Source organism: Phocoena sinus, chromosome 1 (assembly GCF_008692025.1).
Source record: "Phocoena sinus isolate mPhoSin1 chromosome 1, mPhoSin1.pri, whole genome shotgun sequence".
Lineage (NCBI taxonomy): Eukaryota > Metazoa > Chordata > Mammalia > Artiodactyla > Phocoenidae > Phocoena > Phocoena sinus.
Window position 1 is genome coordinate 81,919,579 of NC_045763.1, and position 5,696 is coordinate 81,925,274.

General features: G+C 39.7%; 1 pseudogene across 1 annotated transcript; it reads right to left on the reverse strand.

Annotated features, from left to right (window-relative positions):
* Positions 1–883: 883 nt before the first annotated feature.
* Positions 884–1,694, reverse strand: LOC116762186 (annotated as a pseudogene). Its single transcript, XR_004352223.1, has one exon. The product of XR_004352223.1 is annotated as a ferritin heavy chain-like (transcript).
* Between the last annotated feature and the right edge of the window lie 4,002 nt (positions 1,695–5,696).

Genomic DNA, 5,696 nt, shown 5'->3' on the forward strand with positions numbered 1-5,696 from the left:
GGAAAACCTCACGTAGAAACACCAGAAAATCTTCGTGTCCCAAGGGCTTTGACGTGGCACAGTTCTGGTTACAGCGTATTTTCCTTGTATATATTGGTTCATCAAGCTCAAACCAACCTCATAATTATGTGATTGTGACAAGATTAACTGACGGACAAACCAAAAGTCCTGAAGGTCAGCTGAGGGGCCCTCTACCCAATCATACTTTCACTTTTCAGTTATTTTTAGGCTGGCTTGGTGAAAATGTGCCAGGCAGCTATGCAGAGAATTACACACGCTTTGTTCCAAGACCCCTTCATCACTATTGTGTGAAATGTGCACAACTTATCAAACCTAGGCACAAAGTAGAAGATTGATTTCCAGAAAAAAAAAGATCTTGTTTATAAGAAAATGTCAAAATATAGAAAAACAAAAAGAATTTCATAAACACCCATGTGTCAACACCCAGAACTGAACATTGTTAACATTTTGACAAATTCTTTGTCTTTCTATACAAGAAGTAAAACATTACAGATAAAATTCAAGTCCCCTTGACCATTCCCCTCAACTCCAGTCCAAACCGACTACCCTGCCAGTGTCTTCAGAGGAAACCACTTTTATGAATTTAGGTGTATCCTTCCGGTGTGTTTTGTTATACTATTACATATACATATATGTGTTTGTATTGTATATTCATATACATATATACGCATACATATAGAAATAAATCAATTCTTTATAATATGAATGTATTTGTCCATTTAAAAATGTTACATAACTAGAACATAATCTACAACTTGCCCTTTTTATTCAACTTTATGATTTTTAAATCCATCTTTGTGGTATTTCTCTTAGCTGATAGATAATATTCCACAGTATCACTATACCATTTTTTGGGGGGGGCGGTACCAAATTACTTTATTTGAAGGAATGGTACTAAGGAAAGGACTTGTAGATATTTTGGTACAACTTACAGAAAAGGTAAGGTAACCCAAACATGCATGCACTGCCTTGGTGACCAGGGAAGTCACCCCTGTGGCTACGGGAAACCAGCCTAAGGCTTAGCTCTCATTATCACTATTTCCCAGGGTGTGCTTGTCAAAAAGATACTGTGCCATGCCAGATTCGGGGGCCCCATCGTGCGCAAGTTGGTTACATGGTCACCCAATTCTTTAATGGATTTCACCTGCTCATTCAGATAACGAGTCTCAATGAAGTCACACAAATGGGGGTCATTTTTCTCAGTGGCCAGTTTGTGCAGTTCCAGGAGTGACTGATTCACACTTTTTTCCAAGTGTAGCGCACATTCCGTTGCATTCAGCCCATTCTCCCAGTCATCACGGTCTGGTTTCCTGATATCCTGAAGGAAGATTCGGCCACGCCGTTGGTTCTGCAGCTTCATCAGTTTCTCAGCATGTTCCCTCTCCTCACAAGATTGGTGAAGAAAGTATTTGGCAAAGTTCTTCAAAGCCACATCATCGCGGTCGAAATAGTACGCCATGGACAGGTAGACGTAGGAGCCGTAGAGCTCCAGGTTGATCTGGCGGTTGATGGCGGCCTCCGAGTCCTGGTGGTAGTTCTGGCGCACCCGCGAGGGGGACGCGGTCGTCATGGCGGGCGGCTGAGGGGAAACGGTGGCGGTGGCTGCTCGGCGCTGTAACGGCGGCGGGGACCTTGGGGCGGTCGGAGGGCGCCGTGAGGCGGTGGCGAGGGCTGGCTCTGAGCGGCCGGCCGGAGCAGGGGACGAACGCCAGGTTCCGTCCAAGCACTGTTGAAGCAAGAAACCGCGGCGACTCTCCGCGAGGACTGTCACACTATACCATTTTATTTATTTATTTTTTCTTTTTTCGATACGCGGGTCTCTCACTGTTGTGGCCTCTCCCGTTGCGGAGCACAGACAGGCTCTGGACGCGCAGGCTCAGCGGCCATGGCTCACGGGCCCAGCCGCTCCGCGGCATGTGGGATCTTCCCGGACCGAGGCACGAACCCACGTCCCCTGCATCGGCAGGCGGACTCTCAACCATTGTGCCACTAGGGCACCCCCACTATACCATTTTAAATTTAAGTTTCAAGTTTCCTTGAGGATGGTCATTGAAAATGTTTCTACTTTCTATTATTACAATGTTTCAACAAACAAGAGATTCTTATACCTGTCTCCCACTTCACGCATGAGACAAATTCTCTATAACGTATAACTAGAAGTGTAATTGCTGGGTTGAAGGGTATAAACAATTAAAATTTTATAGGTATTATCAATGTGTACTACATAGGCAGTATATTAATTTAGATTTCCACTGAGGGAATGAGCCATGCTACTTGTCCACATCTTTGTCAATGGTTGATACTTTCCAATTTTTTTAATCTGAAGAGTGATTTGTTTCGCTCTGACTTCTGGTAAAATTGAACATGGTTTCATATGTTTAACCACTCAGTTTTCCTCCGCTGTGATATATGTTCATTTCCTAGACAAAGCAAATCTTAAAAGGAATTTGAAAACCACTTTCTCAAAAAGCAATCATACCAAAATTTTGATATATAGGTTGTTAATGTTTAAACTGGTATCTTAATGTATTTGTTTTCATTTTTGTGCATCATAGGGACTAACCTGTCTTAATTTTTCTTAGTGCAAATAAAAATATGCTTCTTAGGGCTTCCCTGGTGGTACAGTGGTTAAGATACCACCTGCCAATGCAGGGGACACGGGTTTGAGCCCTGGTCCGGGAAGATCCCACATGCCACGGAGCAACTAAGCCCGTGCGCCACAACTACTGAGCCTGTGCTCTAGAGCCCGTGAGCTACAACTAGTGAGCCCGAGTGCCACAACTGCTGAAGTCCGCGCTCCTAGAGCCCATGCTCCACCACAAGAGAAGCCACCACAATGAGAAGGCCGCGCACCGCAATGAAGAGTAGCTCCTGCTCGTCGCAACTAGACAAGGCTCACGCACAGCAACAAAGACCCAATGCAACCAAAAATTAAAAATAATAAATAAAACAAATTAATTTTTTAAAAATATACTTCTTAAATATGGTAGCAAAACAAATATCTTCGGTGCACCACCCAATGTTTGGCAGATAGTAGGTGCTCAATAAATACCTGCTAAATTAAAAAATAAAAGGAGTAGGGCAAGAGGTAATTTCAGAAGGAGCATTTCAGAACAAGTGCTCTGGTAAAGATAAAACTATACACTAAAAATAAATAAATAAATACACAGCCAATACTTCTTTCTGCTAATCACACTGTCTCTTGTAATGACTTAGATTCATGGTTCCACTTTTCAGGTTCAAAATCAAATGCTTTTAATGCTAATGACTTAACCTAGATGACGTATCAGGGACTCACCATCAAAGTTCTACACACAAGGCTTCCCTGCCCACCCTCTGATGGTGTGTTCTGGCTTTGACTACAAATAAAACAAAGAATATTAATTGAGTGTAGTTGTAGCACCCCTGAGTTTTCAGCTGAAAAAGTAACACATATAAGGGCTCTCAAAATATCAAGAAACTGCTTTGACTCTCTTCTTGCTCAGTTGATTTGGATTTTGTGGGCAGATACTTGTAGTAGTTGTTTCTTTCTTTAATATTCTAAAATATACTCCCTCTAGAGATTACTCCATTCATATCAAGCTCAATTTTAACTAATCAGTTAGCTGTTAAATGGGCCATTTCTGAGCTATCATCATTTTAGTAACAGTAACATTTAAAATCTCTGGAATGAGAATTCAAAATAAGCCAACTATAATTTCCTAATGCAGTAGCTAGCTTTTTCTTATAAAACAAAAAAGTTATCCCACTGAAGAAACTACACACTTTGACCATTTTCACCTTGCAATATGTATTCGTCTTGACTCACTCTTTTCTATTGACACCCTTGCAAGTTTGTCCAATATTAATGCTCTGTTTGGAAAACAGCTGGAGTTACAGAAAAGCTGCAACCATCATATAGCTTTACAGTATCTCATAACAACGAATACTAAAACTGCAACCACCCTACTCTCTGGATATTTCCCCAGTGGTGCTCATGGTGAAGGAGATGGGCTTCACAGCAAACCCAGGAGAAATGAAAGAAAGCTACTATCTTAAAGGAAAGCAGGTGACAAGAATATCATGACTTTTATGATATAGGGCAGCATTCTCACACTGGTGTGCTGAGGACTGCTTCCTTGGTTATATGAGATATGGAAAAACATGTTAATATATTAACATGGATATTAATGAATACATTAACATAAATGTCAACCTATCAAATGTTAAATATTAACATCTAATAGTTAATGTCGGTATGGTAACATTAATGTTAACATAGTAAAGCCTTTGAGAAGTTATGGAGTAAAAAATCACATTTTTAACTCTTTTTATCCCTATATCTTCCAAACTTTTTGACCCCAACACCCTTTTTTTAAATGTAATACCCACAGAGCTAATGTTTTATGGAACACAGGGAAACTCTGATATGCAATAACAAACATGATTTATTTGATTTAAACAGTGCGTTTCATTGATGTATTTCATCAACAAATATTTCCTTTATCGATGACTGATATCTACTAACATGAGGTTCTGGAATGCTTTCCCCAGCTCACATGCTTCAGAGAAAGAGTTCTGGACCAAAATTCAGTTCCCCACCCCTACAAATGGCCTTGGATTTAGTCCTTACAAACTGATAAGAAACTCTCTGCCCTGCGGCACTACCACCATCCCCTTGAGTCAAACACTAGGTTTGAGGACGCCTGCACCTCTGTGCCTTGTAATCTGAAGCAAATATCTGAGCTGCTTATCCTGAGGCCCCATGTGAAGATGAATTATCATCAGGCCTGAAAAGATAATAAAGAAGTATTCTGAATCATCCCCCAAATTAAACTGCATTTGTATATAGTTTTTTTATCGCGGTAAAAAACAGCATAAAATGTACCATCTTAACCATGCTTAAGTTTACAGTTCAATAGTGTTAAGTACATTCACATTATTGTGTGACAGCTCTCCAGACCTTTTTCATCTTGCAAAACTAAAATTCTCTACCCACTGAATAACAATTCCCCAGTTCTCCCTCTCCCTCAGACTCTGACAATCACCATCTTACTTTCTGTTTCTATGAATCTGACTACTCTATATTCTTCATAAAAATGGAATCGTACAATATTTGTCTTTTTGTGACTAGCTTATTTCACTTAGTATAATGTCCTCTGGCCCATACATGGTGCAGTATGTGACAGGATTTCCTTCTGTTTTAAGACTAAATAATATTCCATTGTATGTACTACATTTTTTTATTCATTCATTCATTCATGTACATTTGAGTTGTTTCCACCTTTTGGCTATTGTGAATAATACTGCAATGAACATGAGTGTGCAACTATTTCTTTGAGATCCTGCTTTCAATTCTTTTGGATATATACCCAGAAGTGGAATTGTTGGATCATATGGTAATCCTATTTTTTTTATTTTTTGAGAAACCTCTATACTGTTTTCCACAGCAGCTGCACCATTTTACATTTCCACCAACAGTGCACAAGGTTTCCAATTTCTCCACATGATCACAACACTTATTTTCTGTTTTTCTGATAGTCATATATAGTTTCATTAGGTGAATTTTTATTGGTTCTAATTCTGAGAAAAATATCTAATAGTTCTTCATTAATCTAAATATTTAATTACCTGGAACACATACAAGTGGTGTCTAAAGAGAAATAAGTCTTTTCTCCAGCATGAAAGGAAAGCAC